Source organism: Mandrillus leucophaeus, unplaced genomic scaffold (assembly GCF_000951045.1).
Source record: "Mandrillus leucophaeus isolate KB7577 unplaced genomic scaffold, Mleu.le_1.0 Scaffold26, whole genome shotgun sequence".
NCBI classification, from domain to species: domain Eukaryota; kingdom Metazoa; phylum Chordata; class Mammalia; order Primates; family Cercopithecidae; genus Mandrillus; species Mandrillus leucophaeus.
In genome coordinates, this window is record NW_012102698.1 from 3631839 (window position 1) to 3655347 (window position 23509).

The following is a 23509-nucleotide window of genomic DNA, read 5'->3' on the forward strand; positions in this document are numbered from 1 at the left end:
TTTTGAAATTGAGTTGTTTTATTTCTGTCTTAATTTTAATTTTTTTTAAAAGAGAAGGGGTCTTGCTGTGTTGCCCAGGCTGACCTCAAATTCCTTGGCCTCAAGCCATCCTCCTGCTTTGGCCTCCTGAGGAGCTGAGCCTACAGGTACTTGCCACTGTGCCCAGCTGGATTGCTTTGTTATTGCAGAATTTTGAGCATTCTTTGTGTATTCTGGTTACAGGTTCTTTGTCAGAGATGTGATCCATAGTATTTTTTTCAGTCGGTAGCCCACCTTTTCATTCTCTTAGCAGTGTGTTTGGCAGAGCAAGAGTTAAAATTTTTGAAGTTCACTTTATCACTTTTTTTCTTTTATGAATCATACTTTTCATGTCATTTTAAGAACTCTATCCCTAATTCAAAATCACAAGAATTTTCTCGTAGATTTTTCTCCCTAAAATTTTGTAGTTTTATGGTTTCTGTTTAGATCTAGGATCCATTTGAGTTGGTCTCTCTGTAAGCTGTGAAGGTTAGGTCAAGACTCATTGTTTTGCAAGTGGATGATGAATTATTCCAGCACCATTTGTTAAAAAGACTATCCGTTTTGTTCATTGAATTGCTTTTGCACCTTCGTCAAAGATCAAATGGCCCAATTTGTGTGGGTCTATTTCTGGATATGCTATTCTGTTCCATTGATCTTTGTGCCTGTCTCTTCACCAGTACAACATTGTCTTTATTACTGTCGACTTACAGTAAATCTTAAAATTGGGTAGTATGAGTCCTCCAACTTTATTTTAGTGATTTAATCTTCTTTAGCCTTACATGTAAATTTTAGAATAGCTTTTTCATAACTGTATAAAACTCTGCTGTGATTGTGATTGGAATTGCGTTAAATATACAGCTCACTTTGGGGGAAATCATTCTCTTACTATGTTGAGTCTTCCAATCCATGAACCAGGAATGTCTTTTTATTTAGATCTTCTCTGATGCCTTTCATCAGTGTTTTCTCATTTTCAGCATGTAGATCCTGTCTATGCTTTGTTAGATTTATTTTTAGCACAGTGGTTGCTTGGTACCCATAGGGTATTCGTTCCAGGACCCCTGTGGCTACCAAAAATGGATGTTGAAGTCCCTGATACAAAATGGTATAGTATTTGCATATTTATCTATGTACATCCTCCCGTATACTTTAAACCATCTGTAGACTTCTTATAATACCTAATACATATCAATGCTGTGTGCATAGTTGCTGTACTGTATTTAAAAAAATTTTCCCCCCAGATATTTTTGATCTCAGTTGAATTAGTCTCAGGCTATGGAACCCAGGGATACAAGGGCTGACTGTGTATAACATGTGGTGGGGGAGCTACTGTACATGTTACTTTTTAAAAATAGCCAATTCCTGGTTGTTCATCTAGCATGTGGACATATGGTTAACTTTTGCTTTGACCTTGTCTCCTATGGCCTTGCTCAACTTGTTCATTCTAGGAGATTTGAAAAATAGATTCTCTGGGAATCTCTACATAAACAATCATATCCGGTGAATAAGGATGAAGTTTTATTTCTTCCTTTCCAATATTTGTATGTCTTTTATTGCCATTTTGTGTCTCATTGAGTCACAAGCCTTACTTGATCATGCTGTGATGTCCCTGCCTGCCGCCTTCTCTGTGGGGGTTAAATGGGAACAGAACCTACTTTTTACTGAATGAAGAATTATTTATTTATTTATTTATTTTTTGAGACAGGGTCTCACTCTGTCACCCAGGCTGGAGTGTAGTGCTGCAGTGTCAGCTCACTGCAACCTCTGCCTCCCAGGTTCAAGTGATTCTCCTGCCTCAGCCTCCCAAGTAACTGGGATTACAGGCGCGCACCACCATGCCTGGCTAATTTTTGTATTTTTAGTAGAGATGGGGTTTCACCATGTTGGCTAGGCTGGGCTCGAACTCTGACCTCAGGTGATCCACCCGCCTTGGCCTCCCAAAATGCTGGGATTACAGGTGTGAGCCACCGTGCCTGGCCTGAATGGAGAATTATTAAACCTGAAGATACAGTAAAAAATAATCACAAGGAAAACAAAACCACAGAAAGAAAAAAGAAATGACTTAATGTTTGTTTTGTTTTGTTTTTTAAAAAGACTCAACCATTGAAAGAACAAGAGAAAGATGGGTTTATCCACAGGTTTATTTCTATGTAATGATTTCCCATTAGTGGGATACTATGTAGATTTCTCATTGCAGTCCTTTCTGGGTAGAGAGAATGGCCAGTAGAATCAAATTGTAAGAAACATGAAACCATCAAAAGAGCCCCTCTTCAGGTCTTGCAGACAGAAAGAACCATTTGGTGCCATGTGCTTCAGCCAGCACCATTTCAGTGTGTGCATGTGTGCACTGGCATTCTGGGAAGCGCTATGACAGCCTACTAATGTCGGGGAGTGGCCCTGCCTTAGTAGGCATGGTGTGGCACCTACTTCCTACTTGGCATTTCTGCCTGGGGAGTCTTTGGCCTCCATAACTCTGTGACTGTTGACCATGGCCATCTGTCCAATAGAGTGAGAGCAGGAACTGTACCTGTCTGGAATGGCAGCCTGTCCCTGCCAGCCCCTGCATTGCTATTTTGGAGTGAGACAGATAATGCAGACACAGCGTGCGAGCAAGCAGTCCTGTGGGAGAGCTCCAGGTCTCCTGTTCCTTACGGTGGAAATAAAATCTGCCTTGGAGACAGAGGGGAACTACTGCTTTGATGTAAGAGATCACTATTATGAAATTCCAGATGTCCACCTGACACCTCCCTGCCTCTCCAGTCCTGACCAGTGTTGTACAGCAAAGGATCCCAACCCTAGGAAATCTTCTATGTCAGGTTCCTGAGAAGGATAAAGGATGTTTAACGTTTTTCACAAAATAAAGGCAGGGGGGCCGGACGCGGTGGCTCACGCCTATAATCCCAGCACTTTGGGAAGCTGAGGCAGGCGGATCACTTGAGGCCAGGAGTTTGAGACCAGCCTGGCCACCATGGTGACACTCTCTCTCTACTAGAAATACAAACACTGGCTGGGTGTGGTGGCGCACGTTTGTAATCCCAGGTACTGGGGATGCTGAGGCAGGAGAATCACTTAAATCCGGGAGGCGGAAGTTGCAGGTTTCAGTGAGCCAAGATCATGCCAATGCACTCCAGCCTGGGTGACAAAGTGAGACTCTGTCTCAAAACAAACAAATAAATAAGAAAAGGCAGGGGGTGGAGAAACATTAAAGTTTTTTGTTTTGTTTTGTTTTGCTTTTCCCCCATCCCTTTTTCTGGTAGTTTATGAAACTTTAGTATTGTATTACCAGAAGCACTTATCCACTCTGCAGATTTTAAGACTCCACCATTTCTAGAGGTGGGAATTTTGGTCTGGGGCCTTCTTTGAGAACCACTGGCCATCAGTCCTTACCACTCCTACAGAAGGAGGGGATGAGAGTGGGCAGGGGACAGATATGTGCGCACGGACGACTGGGAGGGCTAGACATAACAGGAGGCCACTGGTCCTGGGCATGGGGCTGTGTCCCTGTCCCTGTGCTCACATCTGGACCTCAACATAGGGCCTGTTAGCTAGATGCTCCCTCTCTTAAGTGGCTCGATGGAGATTTTGTAAGAAATTGAGACTAAAGTTGGACAACACAAACATTGTGAGGGTTTGTAGAAGGGGTGGGTGCTTGCTGAAAGTTTATATTTAGTCCATATTTAGTTGTCTTTATTCTGTTCAAACATTTTCTTATTTGCTTGTTGAAGCAGGTTCAGAAATAATTATTCGGTAGTGTTTCAGTTTTATTAAAATGCAGTTAATACTGGAAAATATGGTTAGAATTAGGTGACTGCCAAATGTGGCTTTCGGCAGTGTTAGCCTGCATAATAACACTGTTTTTCTCCTTAGTGTGACTTTTTATAATAAAAATGTGACTTGCAGTATTGTTATTGAGAGAGATTTAGTGAAAAACAACATTTGAGTAGTTTCCATGCTTAAAGTTTTTATTTCTTCATTAGTGCCTTATGTCATGACCTGGATCTTCAATTTATTCAGCACAGTAGCACCAGTGAGAAATATTTCTACAACCTTTAACCTGTTATATCATTCAGCCCCTCACAGCCAGCCTGTGAGGTCACATTAATATCCCTTTGCTGTTGTTTGAAACCTGGAGCTCCCGGAGATTAAGCCGAGCCGCCGTGGGCACTGACATCCATGGCCACTCCACAGCCCATTGGTTCCGTCCTTGGCCCACACATGACCCATGTGCTAGAGGGTGACCCGACTGAGAGAGCCCAGGGCTGTGCATGAACACCCTTCAGCATGTCCTGTTACCTTTCTGAACTTTAGTTTTCATGACCTCAAAATCAAGATATTCTCTGTAAGCCTATGGTTAACCAGAGGTAATATTTTGCAGAATAAAAAAAAAACACCCGTTGTGTAAAGGCTTCAGTAATTGTTTCCATTTCTTTCGGTCTAAAACTTAATGTGGACCATGGCTACCTTAATCATAAACCACCCATTGGTTGATTTGTTAGTAAGAACTGATCTCTTGATAGCACTTTCCATTCTATAAAGCACTTTCATAAGCACGTCACTGAAAAAGGTGTTTGAAACGAAGATGATCATATCTGCGGGTGTGATGCGTGACATGGATATTTTGTCTGACTACCCTTCATTTTTTTCCCCCTTAAAATTTTCCCCTCTCAGGAAAGTTCACACACCCACCACCATACAAAGTTTTTCATACAATTTACATTTTTTTTTTAAATGTCAAAGTTAGAACCCTGCTCTTAAGGTAATTAAACTGTGATATGGAAGAGAAATTTGGACTTGAAGGCCAGGCAACCAGGTTCTGAAGCCTGCATGGCTCAGCTGCCCACTAGTTGTGTGATCTGGGGCAAGAGTAATTGAGCCCTAACTTTCTCAATGGAGAAAATAAAAATAATGCATGCATTATGTCTTGCTGCATTGCTGTAAACACAAAAGATAATATACGTAAAGTATATAACATGATGCTTGATATATGAATATCACCCAAAATACTAACTGCTGCCGCCACTGTTTCTTTAAGCATTGGTATTCTAATTAAATTATGTTTTTGCCAGTGATTCTGAGACAGATAAGAGTGTTTTAAAGTTTCTTCATGGAAGAATCTACACCGTTTTCAGCTTTTTATTCCTATGCATCATTTTTGCACATAATTTCTCAATGTATTGAACTTTTTGAGGCAAATAATATGTCATTTGAATAATGGACAACGTTGAACTTGAATGATTTTATGTTTTCATGAGCATTACTTTTAAATAAACCAGAAAGCTACTGTTATATTTCAAAAAATAATTCATTTGGGTTTTCCTGTTCACACTTTGCCATGTTGCTTCTAAGTGATACCTTACTTACTGAGATGGATCAGCCTTAGGGAGAGGTTTGTCATACTTTGTTATATACTGAATAGCCTGTAATTATCAAGATTATATCCAGTTAGCATAAAGTGCTGTTTAGTTTCTGTTATGTCGTTGTTACCATAGCTGGAGTCGGGTGGGTGTTTAAACCTTTGTGAACCCAAAATTCTTTAATGATGATGGAATATTTCATGTTTTAATATTCTCTGAGTATGTGTTCAAATGTTTTACCAGGTATGTGTTTTTTACAGGTTCATATAATATATAAAATGCATTTCTGTTCCAAGAAAAATACAAGTGGTAAACAGTTAGGAGAGAGCTTGCATATTTTCCTTTATTGTCCTGTCTGATGATTAATGCATTCAGCTATGTTCAGCCTCACGTTTAACCAGGTTAGTGTTTAGTTTGGTTAGGCTGTTTTCCTTATGAGAACAGAAATGGCCAATCCTGTGCCCTGCCTGTCTTCCAGATGGAGTCTTTGCATTGTTTCCAGATCACAGTACTTAATGTAAGGTCAGATTTTCTTGTGAAAACAGATTTTGGATTAACTATGTCTGTGCACTTGCACGCACCCCTCCACACCTGCCTGTGCACTTAAGCTCTAGCTGCCTGCTGGAGTCATGGTTCTGATTTCCAAGATGCAAATGAGAATTGAGATTCTGCTTTATAGCCTAAAAATGCAAAAGCAAACTCTTACTGCATGGTTGGTCTGCAAGTCTCTCTTTCATAGAGACCATGAGATGTAGTGGAAAGACTTTGATTCTTATGAAGATTTAATGTAGGGGTTGGCAGACTATGCTGTGGGCCTCTATGTATAAATAAATTTTTATTGGGACATAGCTGTGTCCATTTGTTTAATATTGCCTATGGCCATTCTCATACTACAGCAGCACAGTTGAATAGTTGCAGTGGAGACTGTATGGTTTGCAGAGTCTTAACTATGTATTTTCTAGCCCTTTACAGAAAAAGTTTGCTGGCCCCTGACTTAATGCAATAAAAAACTCAGTAGTTTGAATCCCAGCTCTGTTATGCAATAGCTGTATGACATTGATCATGTTCTGTAACCTCTTTGTACCTTAATTTTTCCCCTATTAATGTCATTTATCCATTTACTCAATGAATATGTATTATGAACTTACTATGTTCCAGGCTCAGGAAATACAGCAGTGGACAAATATTGGCCCTCATGGAGCTTGCGTCTCAGTGAAACTTCCCTTTATGAGGATGATGGTAGATGCCTCGTAGGGAGGATTAGATGAATTAATATATGATACCTGTAGAGCATAAGTAGAATACATGCTCCGTGATGTTCGTTGTTATTATGATGCCAGATATAGGGTTGTTAATGTGTAAAACAAAGTAGAACCTCTGTTCAGAGTTGGAACCCTTATAATTCCATGTTTACTATTCTTGAGGTTTTTATTGACATAATGAATGACTAGAAGTAATTGGGCATATATCTGGTACAATTAGCCTAAAAAAGTGAGGTGCTTGTATGAAATTAGGATTCTCCATTAAGTGAATAAAAGAGTGTCACTGATTTCCCAGCTCAGAGCAGTCTGAGGTTGACAAGATTGTTCTTGGTACACAGGATGGCTTAGATGGAAAAGATGAGACTGGAAAAAGTAAACATTTGATTAATGTATGACATTAATACTAGTTTCTTTGTATACATTCAATTTTGATAATTAATTAATTTGATATTTGAACAGAAAGGTCCTAGGATGTGAGCACTCTCCATCTCGGCACTCAGGCATGTCTGGTGAGCGGAGTGAATGCGGAGTATCAGAGGATCTAGAAGCTCCTGATTGTATGAGTTGGGGAAAATAATTTTGCTGTATTCCTCGTTTGTAAAGTAAGGAGACTGGACTGAGTTTTTCCAGGCTCTTTTCAGCTCTGAGTATGAGATTTATGAATTTTCTCTGTGACCAGATTACCCAAAATAAAGCTTGCGTTGTTCTCTCCTGCAAGAAGCCACCACTTCTTCCCTTTCATAATGAAGCAACACCTTTATTTCTCATGTTTCTAAGGACAGAATGCATAATATTGGAGTAACAGGGCCCCACTCATCTTGAGAAATTATCAGTTTCTTCAACTTCTTGATGAGGATAATTTTCTTTCCTGGGCCTTCTGTGTAAGTAGAAGTATGATTTTTGTTGGACCACATAGTCACTGAAGGCACTTTCCAGTTCTGGCGTTCTGAGACTCCAGAATATAATTCAGAAGACTGAAGACGAACTGGAAGGAAGAGGGTTATATTGGGCTTTTGTTGTTGTTGTTCTTTTAAGGAGGGCAACCTCCACAGCTGGGAGCGAGACTAGACTTGCTGTTGGGGTGAGTGGCCGTCTTGCAGTACGCAACCACCAGTAGTGATTTCAGGCCTCAGTAGGCATCCTTGTCGTTTTTATGTGGTGTTTGTGTAGTATCCTTTTTCCTCTAACGCTCTTCCTTTGGCACATAACCCTGTAAGAAAAGTTGAGATCTGAAAGCACAGATGCTGTGAAATGACCAATTCTGTATTGCCTTGCATGGTTACAGACAAGAAAACTAATCTAGCAGAGATGAAATAGAATTCGTACATACTTTTTGAGAGTACAAAGAAAAAGAATCATTTGTACTTTATTTGGAAACATGCCATTCTTCTGGAGTTTTCATTTTTAAAATATTTAGGAATTAATAATATGTTTTTGAAAAAGAATCTCTGGTTGATAAAGAAGTAAAGTGGAAAAGTATACTCCAATAATTTTACCAATCAGGAGTCCTTGCCCTTAAACATTTAAACTTAATATTATCTATGAGTTTTCATATCTAAGTATTCTACATTCATGAAATTCCAAATACAAAGGCTTATACAGATAAAAAGGCAGACTGTATCATCTTTTTTTTTTGAGACGGAATCTCGCTCTGTCACCCAGGCTGGAGTATAGTGGCACGATCTTGGTTCACTGCAACCTCCACCTCCCAGGTTCAAGCGATTACCCTGCCTCAGCCTCTGGAGTAGGTGGAATTACAGGCGTGCGCCACCACGCCCAGCTAATTTTTGTGTTTTTAGTAGAGATGGGGTTTCACCATGGTGGCCAGGCTGGTCTTGAACTCCTGACCTCAAATGACCCACCTGCTTCAACCTCCCAAATTGCTATGATTAGAGGCATGAGCCACTGTGCCCACCGGACTGTTTTCTCTTGTGAGAGCAGGGTGTGAAAGCCCCCTTGTTGCCCGTTTCAGAATTTATGCAGTGTGATGGGAGGAGATCTGGCTCTGGAGTCAGGCAGACTAGGTTCAACCCTGGCCCTGCGTGGAGTGGATGTGACCCTCTGCCAGCCTCTTTCCCCTTCTGTAGAATGGGATAACAGGAAGTCCTGCCTCGGAGGCTCATAGGGAAGATTAGGTCAGATACTACATGTAACGTGAACAGTGTGAACAGTGCTGGCAATTGCTTAGTACATATCAACTACCTTTATTTTTGTTTGCACAAATATATCCTAATCTTCTGAAATCTAAACCTGGATCATTGACTTGTGTCTTCATTTGCAAATGGAAGTCCTTTGGCACCTTAAAAACAATATGTTGGGGATTAGACTTGGGGTTCTGGATTAAGGTGGTACAGATGCACTTTCCTGAATCTCTCCAGCTAAATACATCCAGAACCCTGTCATCATATATGAAGCAATCATGGAAACACTGACGGCGGGGAGAAGACGGCATACTGGCAAGGGGCCTTGGGACTCAGAAACGACAAGGTGGCAAGTTCCCTGGGTTTTCTCAGACTGATTAATGTTAGAGAAGCTGTCAACCCAGAAACACCAATGGGTGCAGACCAGAAGGCCCCGAGGAAAGCTCACTCTTTCTCCCCAAAGGACCAAGAAGGGGGCAACTTAAGACAGAAAACTTTTAGACAATAAGTGCCCTATTTCAGCCAAACACCATGGAAAAGAACATGGCCCCAGCCCACCAACAAAGGCCGAATGGGGAGCCTAAATAGAAACCTTCCCCTGCTTATAATGAGGCACCCCTCACCCCTGCCAGGTGGTATCAGAAAAGATGGAACTGGGAGCCAGGTTTTTATCCCTACTGGGCAGTAATGAGGCATTCCCCAAACCCCACCCAGCTGCACTATCAGGGAGCACGAACAGCCAGCTCTGCCCAGCAGTAGTGAGGCACCCCCCTCTCCCCAGGTGTCAAAGGAGGTTGAGTGAGAGACATAGATCTTCACCACAGCCTGGCAGTAGTGAGCTGCTCTGCCTTCCATGTGCTAGTGTTGAACGAGCTCTGCTAAAATAGGAGACTTAAACTTAAGATTCAGTCTTCTCATACCACTACACCCAAATGTTTAGATTGCAATTAAGAATCATGGGTTACACCAAGGACCAGGAAAATCTTAGCTTGAGTGAGCAAAGGCAGTCAACAGATGCCAATACCAAGATGATGACATGGATGTTGGAATAATCTGATGAGGATTTCAAAGCATCCATCATAGAAATGCTTCTGTAAGCAAGTATGACCACACTGGAAACAAATGAAAAAATCTCAGCAAAGAAATAGAAGGTACAAAGGGAAGCCACGTGGAAATTTTAGGACCGAAAAAGACAGCAACCTGAAATAAAAAGCCAAAACTCAGTGATTGGGTTCAGTGGCAGAATGGAGATGCCAGAAGAAAAAATCAGTGAACTGGAGGATGGAGTAAAAATTATCCTGTCTGAACAACAAAAAGAAAATCGACTGTACTAAAAAGTTAACCAAGCTTCAGGGATATGTGGGACTTTAATAAAAGGCCGAAAAAGTATTCAGAATAATAATTTCCTCAATTTGGCAAAAATCGTAAACCTAGAAATTCAAGAGGGTCAAGACTGGATTGCGTTTCTTTGGTATAGCTTTTGAATAGCAGATGACTCAACTCTGGAAATTTCCATGATCCCATTAACCCATCATTCCTGTTAAAACAAGAAAAGATCTCTTATCAGTCTTTTATTCTTCATGATTCCAGCCTATTGGCCTTAGTCCAGGATACATCAACCAGCATTTTCAACAAAAGTGACAGTGTTTTTGCTAAATACATTGTTTTCCTAAACCAGCAATTACATTGGTATATATCCTGTAGAAATGAGTGCTCGTGTCCACCAAAAGCCACGTACACAAACGTTCATAGCAGCCTAATTTATAATAGCCAAAAACTGGAAACAACCCACGTGTCTATCACTAATTGAGTGGATAAATACATTATGGTATTCATACAGGGGAATATTACACAGTGGTGACAGAGGAAGCTTCTGGGATGTGCAGCAGCTGGGCACAAGAGAGTGCCTACTGTATGACTCCGTTGATCCAAAATCCCAGAAGTGGCCAAAGTAATGTAGGATGATAGAGGTTAGAATACTAACTTCTAGTAGGGGTTATGAACCGGGAGAGGACACAAGGGAGTCTTTGGTGCTGGAATGTTCTGTCACCATATGAGTGGTAGTTACACATCTGCCTACATATATAAAACTTGTATAAGTGATACATGTAAGATTTGTGCACTTTACTGTAATAAATTAAATGTTAAAGAAATGTTTACAGTCATCTCTTCTTACCCATGGGGGATATATTCCAAGACTCCCAGTAGATGTTGAAACTGAGGGTAGTACCAAACCCTATGTATGTGAGGTTTTGTCCTATGCATACGTACCTGTGGTAAAGTTTAATTTATAAATTAGGCACAGTAAGAGATTAACAACAGCAACTAATGATAAACTAGAACAATTACAACAATAGATTGCTTACAGTTTCACAGATAGAAGATTTGTTCATACTATTGATCTTAGCAACCTCAGCATACAGTTTTTTTCTTAAGTCTAGAACTTTGACCTTTTCACTTAAAGGAAGCACTTTATGGCTTCTCTTTGGCATGTTCAAATTGGCAGTATCACTACTCTTGTACTCTGAGGTAATTGTTAAGTAAAATAAGGGTTCCATGAACACAAGCACTGTGATACCATGGCAGAATGGCTGGGGAGCATAGATAGTGTGGATGTGCCGGACGAGGGAGGATTCAAGCCCTGGGAGGGATGATGAGAGATTTTCTCATGCTCTTCAGCATGGCGCACAACCTAAAAAACAGGAATTGCTTATTTTAGGAATTTTCCACTTAATAGTTTCAGACCACGGGTAACCGAAAATGGCAAAACATGAATCCTTGAATGGGGTACAACTCTGTGTTCTTTTCGGAGACACCAGTCTCTGAAAATTCTTTCTGTTGCCTTCAGGACAAAGTTGAAACTGGTAAGCTTGGCCTTCAGGGCCACCACTGATTGGACCTGCCTGGCCAGGTCAGGTGTCCTCTTCTGTATTCCCGCGGGTCTTAGTGTTTCCCTCCAGTGCTGGATGTGAATGGTGCTTTTTGCTTGTCTGTGGGACCTTCCCTCTCCCTTATCCCCACCCACATCCTGACATTGGTAAGAGCAGTGCCTCTGTCTGATTCATCTTTTAATCCCCAATACAAGGTCTGTCACAAAGTAGCTTTCTTTTACATGTTTATCAAATAAATAAATAGAAGATTAAAAGAGGTGCCAGGTGTTAGCACACAGAGAAATAGGTCTTGGAAAAGTACCTGAAAATGCTGTTGTCATGTTTGTATCGTGCTGATGGCACGATTCCCGAGGGCACTGAGGAAATGGTCAGACTTCTTTCCTGTAGGTCAAGGCTGGTGAGAGTTTGGCACTTGAGGTCTCTTCCTGGGTCTGCTGAGGCTGGCAGCCCACTACCCGCATTTGTTCCTGACTGCTTTGCAGGCCGGCCCCTGTCCTACAGCAGGCCAGGTCTGTGTCATTGGCTCTCCCTCTCCCCTTCTTAATCCTCAGCACTTTCAGTTGCACACTTTGAGGTTTTCCAGCACATTTAATGTTTTTTCAGCCATTCTCTCTTTTCTGAAAACCAGAAATAGTTACCTGCAATTTGTGTGGTACAATTTTTTAAAAAACATGTACATTTTTAAATTAAGCAGATCTGGGCTTTGCCACTCATTAAGCTCTGTGACCATGAACAAGTTAACCCTTATAGATCTCATTTTCTTTATCTGTCACCTAGGAACATCATTTTCTACCTTGCAAACCATTAGGAATACCAAATATTTGCATGTAGGAGATTTGTAATATAATAGGATACTTGGTGTATGTTTCCTTTCCCTCTCCTCTTTTCCATTTTCAAGCAGAGCTAACACAGTTTCTAAGACACATGATCTTGATTCGTAAGACATAGTCCCCTAATTGTAATCTGCACCCCGAGTGTCACATTGCACAGTCTGCCTCAGGTAACAGTGGGGCTTCCATATGTCTCGCCTTGGAGGTCTGTGCTAGGCTGTCAGGAGGTATGGATGGCAGGCAGGGGAGAAGGGACAGGACGTTGGCTTCCTGTGGGCTCAACTGTCGACTGCCTCCCTATGCCCAGGGGACACACAGCTTAGAGCAGGGCCCAAATGGACATCCTGGCTATTCTTACACATTCCAGATAGTCATTCCGAGGGCTGCTGTGTGGCAGATTCCCAGCACAGGCTAGACACTTGAGCTCCCAGCAAGCCTTTTATTTTTTTATTTTTTAAACACCATGGGCAAGCTGATCAACAGTTTCCAAGGCATTATTTATTGATGGCACGGAGCTTATCATAATACAACAAGCAACTGAGATTCTGTCCGTGGGTTAAAAATTAAAGACTGAATGTGTTCATGACAGAATTCTGTTTGTTCAGGCACTGAAGTATGACATTGTAGATGATGCATTATGGGTGGGGATTGCACCCCAAGTAGCAGAGGCAGAATGCATATTTTTAAAAACTTGCTGTATGGGTTATTTTTGTTCTGAATGTAGCTGTGCATGTTAGCACAGATGTGCCAAAACAACTTTTCAGAACTGCTTTGTTTTCTCTGCTGCTGCCATGGTTTACCCATCCCTTTCTGGTATTGTTGCTTTCTCAAGTCATGTCTTGTGGTACTTTAGGGAGGCTACTAAATAGAGTGGAGTTTTAAGTAATGTGCACTCAAGTACATTAGAGATAAATTCACTTCTTGATTCATATTTTCTCCTGCTTCTGCTTAAAAATGGGGATCTTTCATCTAGCTCTTTAAATACTTCACTGGCCAGCTTTTGACATTTTGCCTAATTAAACTGTCTTAAAGAAATGACAGTAATGGAAAACTAACACTGCTTATACTTTTTTTTCTTACGATTCAGCTAGTTTAAAGTTCTTTAGAAAGAATGCAACAAAAATGTCCTAAGTAGAAGGACAAATAAAAGATGATATTAAATTCTCCCATTTTATTGAGCACTTTCTAGAACCCAGGTATTGTGTAAGACTTTCTGTTTTCTTACCATTTACTAAAATGACATCCTGTGTTTGCAGTAGAGCTTTTTGGTCTGTTTTTCATGAGGCCAAAATGACTCACCTAAGTTCACATGGCTGAGCAGGTGGCAGTGCCAGGCTTAACTCAGTGCTCCTGGGTCCTGTCCCTGCTTTCTTACCATTACCCCTTGTTCTGTGGAAGTCTGAGGAAGCCGCGAGGCTGAGAGTCAGAGACAGTCCTGTGCAAAGGGTCTGCACCGTCCTGTAGGAGGGGCATACTTGGCAGCCTCTGAGCCACGTCCTCCTGGACCAAACATGGGAAGATATTTTGCATTCCAAATCAGTTGAAAATACCTTTCTGACATCTAGCACTAAGGTTTCTGGTTGTTTTGCACAAAGCAGACAAATTTTGTAGCTATGCAGTGATACAACATTCATTCACCAAATATTTTTTTCATCTTGTAATCAGAAATATAACTAGCTTCTTAAAAATCAGCTAATTTCATTCATTATTTAAACAAAGATTTTATCTGCTAGTTGAATAATTCATGAGGAAATTGCACTAAATTCAGATGTGAATGTTTGCTAAAGAAAAGATAGTTGCTAATTTTTCTGGAATTTGGTAGTTGAACTCAGAGAATATTTGTATTAATCACATTGTTTTTTGTACTTCTGGGTACTTTAAGAGCCTTCTGCCATTACTATTGTTGAAAAGCATCTTTATTTTGTCACAAAAGCTTGGAGAATGCTACTTACTACTTTACCCTATTGAGTTTTGCCGTGAAACTGCAGTATCATTCTTTCTGGATTCCTTTCTTTTTGGAGGTGTCATGGGGAGCAGGGTTAGTTTATGGGGTGCAGTCTCTGACATTCTCGGCCTCACTGTGTTCCCGTGTGGCCACTGAGGCCCCATGCAGTGGTGCAATCCTTGTGTGAGAAGCTGGGCGCCAGCACAGCCCACACTTTATCACCCATCCTGCCAGGGCGTTGCTTCCTGGTCGGAAGGATTATTGGTTCTTCCTTACTTAGGTCCCGTACGCACTCCAAGTGCAATGCCGTGGGCACATCTCAGCTGGTCAGCAAAACTTGTACTACTAAATGCCTTTATCTCATAAAATCTTAATTTATAAAATGTAGGCAGCTGGAGGAATGCTCACCCTTCCTTTAAGGCAAAGGAAAGCCCCAAAGAACATTTTTTTACCTATCAAAAAAGCAGTTTAAAAAATCTGCAGCATCAGTCAGAAAAAGGGAAGCATGGACAGTTCTAGGGGTGGTATGAATCGGGAGAACCCTCTGGGGAGGCATTTTAACAGGATGTCTCAAAGACAGTCAAAGATGGTTTGGTTTTCTTTTTGTCCAGTAATTCTTTTGGAAATTTCTCCAAAGGAAATAATCAGTGATGAGGTTAAAAAAAAATTGTATATATGGATGCTCATTACATTGTTGGTGAAAATTTAGTCATGATGCGAATGTCCTGAAATGTTCAGCAAATTATGGAGGTTGTAGTGACTGAATAGAATATACTATAAAAAAACACATTTTCAAAGAATTTTTATTATATGGAAAGATCTAAAATACTATATATATAAAGATGATCTTCGTTTTTAAACAAATTAAGTATTTAATATATGTGCATTGAAAAATACAGAGAATTTTCATGGATAGGATCTGTCCTCATCTCAGGGTTGGGGCTGGGCTCCTGAAAGAAGGGTCAGACCCTAGAGCATTCAGCTGGGCTGCAGTGAGATTTGAGGGTAATGATCCTCTAGCTGAAACGGACTCTAATTCTCATTGACTCCAAAACTGGAGGTCGTACCTTTTTCTGTCTACTCCTGTGTCTTGATCTGCCTCCTGGCCCCTTTTCCCTCAGGGCATTAGGGAGACAGGAGGACCCAGGAAATGCTGAGTGTCCTGGCAGTTTCCTTCCTACTTTCTAGCCTCCAGTTCCTAAGCCTGGCATTTGCTTCTTTTGGCCTTGGGTACTCAGTAGACTTACTGTATGGGAAGGAATGCTGTCCATTTGTCTTGAGTTGAACTTTCTCATCAATACTTTTGTGGCTCTTCCCATATCCCGGCTTTGGACAGAATAGTCAGTTGGAATTAAAATAATTTAATTCACTTTAGTGAGGTATATGTGTATGTGTGTCTGTTATTCCTGTATAATTTTAACAGAACACAGTAGGAAATTTGCATATTTCACAGCCCACAGTTTGGAAATACATTTCTGAAAGAAGCTACCCTGAAAAACAATCAGTGGGCAAATAATCTGATGATCACTGTAACTTTTAAAGAAAATCTTGTGCAATTTCAGTTACTCATGATCTTTTTCCAAGAACAAAAATATTCATATCATTTACAAATTAATCTATCAGGAATGAGTGTTTACATTTGCCTACAATATTTAGTGTGGATTACTCAAATCTTTTGGTTGAGTAATACTTGGTGCTGATGCCAAGGTTATCCAAGGAGCACCAAGATTTCTCTCCTGAGACCTTTATGTCCTGAGCCCTTTGCTGTCTCCATCTACCCCCTTTAGGAGATTTCCAGTGCCCAAGATTTAAGGACCATTTGTGTGCAGATGACAGCAGAATGCCTGTTGAGCCCAGACATGTCCCTGGGGCTCCACACTAGGGGACATACCTGCTCACATTCTCAATGTATGAGAGATGGAAAATATATAACTGCTAACGTTTACTTAGGTGTCTCGTCTCTAAGTGCCTCCCGCGAAATATGCCCAAACTGTGCCCTTGAGTCCCGCATCCCCAGATCTTTTCTTTGCCCTCTCAGCAAATGATCCCACCACACATCCAGTTCAACCAGACTCTTAGAATCTTCCAGTTGTTTCTTTCTCTTACCACCACTGTCCTAGAGAGCAGTTAGTGTCTGATCTACCTTTACCGTATATCTCATATCCACCTGCATCTTTCTGTCCCCACTGCTGTCGCAGCCTTCAGGCCTGCATCACCTTTCATTCAGCGTCCGCAACCGCTTCCTCACTGGCCTTCTTGGTGCCACTCTTGCTCCTTTTCATGCAAATCTGAGTTTTTTTTCCCGATTTCCAAGACTTTATATTTGACCCTTCTGTGAATCTGAGTCACCTAGGGAGCTTTTAGTTCATTCGTTCGTTAGAGACATGGTCTCCCTCTGCTGCCCAGGCTGCAGTGCAGTGGCACAGTCAAAGCTCCCTGGAACTTTGAACCCTTGAGCGATCCTCCCGCCTCAGCCTCCCAGGTAGCTGGGACTACAGGCTCACTTGCCACACGCAGCTAATTTTTAATTTTTTGTAGAGATGAGGTCTCGCCATGTTGTTCAGACTGGTCTCGAATTTGTGACCTCAAGTGATCCTCCCACCTCACCCTCCGAAAGCACTAGGATTACAGGCATGAGCCACCATGCCCAGCCAGGAGATTTTAAACTATATATCTGTGCCAGGACCATCACCCCTAAGATACAGATTAGGTTGGCATGAGGTGAGGCCAAGAGATGGGTAGTTTTTACAACTCCCCGGGAGATGTAGATTCACAGTAAGGATGGAGAGTCACTGCTCTGTCAGTGGTTCTTCAGACTGTATCAGTACCTCATCATGACCTGAAGGGCTCACCTGACCACCCCTCTAACCTGACCACCCCTCTAACCTGACCACCCCTCTAACCTGACCACCCCTCTGAAACAGTCTGTGGCCGCTCTCTCAATCTCTAGTAGACCATCTTAATTATTTCTTTTATAGGAATTACCATAATCTGTAAATGTATTTTTAGGTATTAATTTACTCACCTGCCTCCCCCCTGGCTAAGTTTCATTCAGTACATATCTGTTGGTTATATTTGGACCCTGCAAGGGTGGAAGGTGAGCTTTTGCCTCTCACACGCATATATTTTTTTCACCAAATCATTGTTAAGTATCCCAGGACCAGGCAAGGGATGCAAGGATGAGTGGAAACATGGTTCTTGTCATTGAAAGCCCCAGAGTCTAATGACAGAGTGAGACAAGCAAATAAATAGCTGCTCTGCTCTATAAACGCTATACAGCCCGACTCAAAGAGGGATTCGATTGTCACCGCCCTGGGAAGGGGCCAGTGAAGGGCCTGGAAAAGTTAAGGGTTAGTATTTAATACAGCTCTCTCCACGACATGAAGAAGACAGGGTGAGCCTTCTAACCCATCCAGCCACTTTGTGGTGATGGTGGTGGTGGTGCACTGATGAGTTGGGATTAGCTTTGGCCATTAGGGACGTAGGAGTGTGTCCTTCCTTTGGAGAGAAGCTCAGTTTGTCAGGACCGTCCTGCTCCCACCTTCATGAGGCTGCTTTGCCAACTACACTCCTTTTTTTCCTCTTGGAGCACTGTTAAGGAGTGGAGATTTCACCCCCAGAAGACTCTTAAGTGGGTCAGAACAACACATGAATCTAATTAACTGCAAAATCACTTTGACCTCAAGGTGGAAACTTCATTCCATATTAAGATACTCCAATGAAAGGCCTACATTCATTGTAATAATAAAATGCCCATAAGAGACACTCCATATTTGAATATTAATTCTATCTCATTATCAGATTCCCAGAGAGATATTAAAATCCAAAGATTACATTGCATTTTAAATTAAAGTCCAAAGGCATTAAAGTCCAATTCTCTTGCCCATGTGTGTTCAAATAAATTGAAATTCAAAATACATTCTCCCTGATTTCTTATTCTGCACAATCCCAGTTAGAGGGGCTCTTAATGCCTGTGTAGGGTCAGGATTTTTTTTTTAACAGCTGCAGCCTGGACTGTCTCTTGCTGGAATGTGTGTGTTTCTTTCAGGAACACCCAATACCAAACCTCTGAGATGCTTCACTTCTTAAAATTAAAAAAGTTAACAGGACACAGGATTGTCAAAACACCGCCCCCCCACCCCACACATACACCAAAGTTAGAAAAGCCAATTCCTGGTCTTCTAATAGTTACCCCAAGCAAAAGTGTGTCCCCAGAAACCAGCACTTCTTACTCGTTGCCAACTAGCAGACCATAGCAGAAAGTCTGTGATATCTGAGGGAAAGATGGAGAAAGTCTTCATTTCTGCTTCACTAGATTTCAGTTAGTCGCTGACAGTTGCGGGGCTAGACATTTGGGAGCAATCTCCTCAGTAATTTCCTGGATCTTGCTGTCAGTAATTCCAGTGAGTCAAGACCATGCCTTTCTTTCTCGTGGGTTTTGTAGGACCCAGTCACAGTTTCTGTTTGAATAGCCACTGAAATTTTCTGAAATTCACTTTAAGTGTGTTAGAACACAGTGCGTTTTCATTCTTCTTTATATCTTTTCATCCTGACCTTCGATATCTTATTTCCCATTTCATGTATTTTTATTGTTTATTTTTCTCCCTCTCTCTGTAGCCCAATCTGCAGTGCAGTGGCACAGACATAGCTTACTGTACTCTCGAACTCCTGGGCTCAACCCATCTTCATGCCTCAGCCTCCCCAGTAGCTGGGACTACAGTCATGCACTATCACACCCAGCTAATTTTTTAAAAAAATTCTTTGTTGAGATGGGGTCTCTCTATGTTGCCCAGGCTAGTCTCAAACTCCTGGCCTCAAGCCAGCCTCCCTCTTTAGCCTCCCAAAGTGCTCTTACTCCAAAAACAATTACTGTTTTCCAGCTAAATCAGCCTTATTGCTTTAGTTTGTTTTTATTCTTTCATTGTTTCTGTTCTAATAGTAAGACTGAAATACTTTTTACATAACTCTAGTTCCTCTTTGATTTTCTGAGCATCCTTGATTTCTAGAGATAGAACGTTCTAAACAAAGACCTTTTAAAATTATAGTATTTTATTGAATTTATTTTTCTATATCAGTGCTAGGAGACAGTATCCGTGTGTTTTCTTCTGGTCTTAGCATCTATGTAAACTTTGCTTTACCTATGACATTTACTATAGGTTTCTGACACATAGCCTTTTTGAAATTAAAAAAGTTCTGTAGTTTTCTGATAATCAAAAAAATCATAAATAGGGGTTAAGCATGATTGGGTCCTTTTTCTGTGATGGTTGATATTATTATGCGTACATTAATGAGGTTCATTGTAGATTTTCTGATCCGCTTGAATCTATTCTTGCATTTTTGAGAAAAGTCTGCCTGAACATGAAGTATTATTGTAGCATGTTTAATTTAGTTATGCTAATATTATTTCTAGAATATTTTAGGGGAAGGGGATCTATTTTCATAAGTTAAAAAGGCCTTTAATTTCTTTACAGTGGTCTACCTTTCCTGGTTTTGGAACAAAGTCATACTAGCCTTGTAAAATAGGTTGGAAATCTTTCTTTATTTTTCTGTTGTTTTGGAACAACTTGTATATAAAATAGACGTTCTGTTTCTTGCAAATTGGGTGGAACTCACTTGAGAGCTATTTGCGTCTTTGTGTTTGTTAGTGAGTCTTGGTCATTTTAGTATCTTTAAAAGTTTTTGTTCGCAAGACTCCGTCTCAAAAAAAAAAAGTTTTTGTTTTAATATTTTTTCTTATTTTCTTTTAAGGCACAGTTATTTTGGAATTCAGATAAGAACTGACACTTATAAACATTCAAAATGTTAATAAACATTTTTTCTTCAAGGCAATTACCTTTTCTTAAGATCAATCTTAGCACAATCCTATGCAAAAACAAAAATTTTTAAAAGTCTAAATAGATTAAAATAGGAGAAATCAACTCTACCCTTCTCATATAAATTATTCTGAAAGAATTAGAAGATTCAGTGATGTAAATCAGATTAAGAGGAGGTAGACTTAAAGTGCCTAAAATATAATTATATTTCACGAAATAAGACTGTTATTTTTCTAAAGAGGTCCTCTAAGCTGGCTTTTATTCTGCTGTAGTTTCATCTCACTAAGAGGGAGGGCAATAAATAAACTGGTCTTACCAAAAAGTTTCCACTTTTTAGTAGTGAGCGCTCTAGCTTTAGTTAACTTAGAAGTTTATCTTTTTCCCCTGGGCAACCACTTTTTCTCCACTGTTCTTGTAGTTGTTGTAATAGAGCCCTGGTTTCTTTTCCCCCAAGAAATGCCCACTTTTCTGGTGTCGTGCCCACTGAATAGGAACTGGAGGAAGGGACCACAGCTGCTTTTCCTTTAGGGGATGATGCTCTCCTTAGCTCTTCAGTAGTTCACATATGTAAGAAGTCACGGCAAGTTCCCTAAAGTCCCTAAGAAAGTCTTGGTAGGGTTTCAGTGGCTCTGAACCATCTATTGCTTTAATTCAGTCTTTTTTGTTTTTAACTGTAAATAAGCCAAGGTTTTCCTCTTCTTTTGAAATCGTCAACCTCCAATCCAATTTTATAACATCATTCTGTACTTTGAATAATGAGGCCAAAAGAGTCATTGGCTTTGGTGAAAAACCTTCAACATTTTTACTGACTTTGTTAAATTCTTCTAAACTTGCATTGGCAGTTACACCTGCATAAGGAGCCGCATGAAGATCATAGGTAAGGTGAATCAAATGATTTACATGTTTACTGATAAGAGCTTTTTTAGTTCCACCTAAATGCTTTCTCCTAATAGCCCAGCCGGGCCTTTTGCAGGCTCTGCAGTTGCTTCTCAGGACCATGGTCACCAGGTTTGTCTACAGTTCTCCACAAAACCTGACTTATCTTAAAATTCAAAAACAATTTTAATGTACTCTGTTGATGTCCAACAAACTTTTCTTATTTTAAAAAATCTCCATAACCGTTTAATTAGATAAAGTACCATCAAAACCTAAAGACATAGAATTGATTGCTAGAGAGCTTTGTGTTCAGCATCTCCTAGTCAGTCGTGAATTTGTCCTCAGCTTGTCTTCCATCAGTGACAACATCAATCCAGAGTGTAGTAATTTCAAAGTTGTCTTCACAAAGCCTGGCAGTAATTGTTCTGTGCTTTTCTTCTGTCCATCATCCAAATACCAGCAGACGGAAACATCTCCTGCATTTGAATAGAGGTAACAATGGTAGCAGAGTCCACATCTTGAGGTCTTATTCCATTTAATAAATCCCTCACTGCTCCTTCTGCTGTTCTGAATTCACAGTTCTCTTTAACAAATAATTCTGTCAGGCTCTTCAATCTTTCTGTGACACATGACTAGAATTCTGGAGCCTGCACCTTCATTTTAGGCAGCTGTTGCTTCAGAAGTCACAGTCTATTCTACCAGCCTTTGCCAAGGATGCAGGTGCCACAGCACCTCAAGAGAAATCACCAATCACACAGCTCCATGCTGAGGCCCTCTTGCCTGCTACTGAGGAGCTCTTGCCATCCCAACTGCTGCCTTTCCCCAATGATGCAGGACAGGCAAGCCCCCAAATTTGAACTTAGCCTGGGAAGGTTCTTGGCTTTGCCCAGGAAATAATTCAAGGGTGAGCTGGTGGTGGTAAACAGCAGCTTTGATTGAAGCAGCAGTGTATAGCAGCAGCAGAGGTGCCACTCCTTGCAGAGCAGGGCTGCCCTATAGGCAGTGTGCCCAGAATCGCAGCTCAGAGGCAGGTCTGCACTCATATTTATACCCAGTTTTAACTATATGTGAATTAAGGGGTAGTTAATGCAGAAATTTCTAGGAAAAGGGTGGCACCTTTCAGGTCGTCAGGTTGTTGCTATGGAAAGGGGCGGTAACTTCTGGGTGTTGCCATGGCAGTGGTAAATTGACATGACATATTGGTGGATATGTCTTAGGGAAAATGGCTTCCACCTCTGACCTACCTGTTTTAGTTAGTCCTCAATTTGGTCAGGTGTCCGAGCCCCACCTCCTGCCTCTCCAGGACACGGTCAGTAGCCTGGCTGGGCACTTTAAAAAGGACAGTTCTATTCAAGCCTTTGATTTTTTCTGTCAATTTTAACATTTTATACTTTTCTCAGGAATGTCTACTTCATCTAGGTTTTCACATTTTTTCTAAAAAATTGTTCATATTTTAATATTTTACCTAGATTGTCTAAAACCTGTTTCTCCCTTTTAATTCTTTTTTTTCCTTCCTCAGTCCTTCTGGAACTTTTCCATTCTATTAATGTTTACAAATAACCAGCTTTTGGTTTTGGCTAATCTTCTCTGTAGTGTTGTTACTGTAATTCACTGACTTTCTTGCCTTTCAGTTTATAAGAACAAAGATAAAAAATGATAACAGGCTTTCCTTCAGAAATGATGCAAGACAGGAATCAATGGAATGACATCTTTAAAATACTAAAGGAAAACTGTTAATCTAGAATTATGTATCCAGCAAAAATATCCTTCAAAAATGAAGGTCCAAAAAAAGAAGGCAAAATGTCCTATAAGAAATGTTAAAGGAAGTTCAACAAGGTGAAAGTAAATGACAGCACATGGAAACCTGACCTATACAAATCGATACAAAGGATCAGAATCACTGGAAAAGTTAAATATATGGGTACAAAGAAAGTCTTTCTATTCTCACTTTTAATTTTCTTTGAAATGTAATTGGCTCTTTAATCATAATGGCAATATATTAGGGGATTTTTAATGTGTATATAGAAGAAAAATATATGAGAGTAATTGCTCAAAGATTAAACGGAGTATACAGTTATAACATTCTTACATTGTATGTGGGGTAGTATGGTATTATTTGTAGATAGACTGCAACAAGGTAAAGATGTATACTCTAAACCCCAGTGCAACCACTTTTAGAAAAAGAGAGAGACAGTTAATAAGCCAGTGTTGGAGAAAGAAGTGGAATATTTAAAAATGCTCAGTCTCAAAAGAGTCTGGAAAATAGGAACAAAGAATAGTCAAGACAAATAGAAAACAGATGGCAGAATGATAACCTCAATCATGTTGATAAATATATTAAATGTAAATGGCTTAAACATCCAATTAAAAGACTGTTAG

General features: G+C 40.5%; 1 protein-coding gene across 1 annotated transcript in view; it reads left to right on the forward strand.

Moving 5' to 3' along the window:
• Positions 1-23509, forward strand: part of ATXN10 (ataxin 10) — a 191522-nt gene that overhangs the window by 117992 nt on the left and 50021 nt on the right. The window lies entirely within an intron of this gene.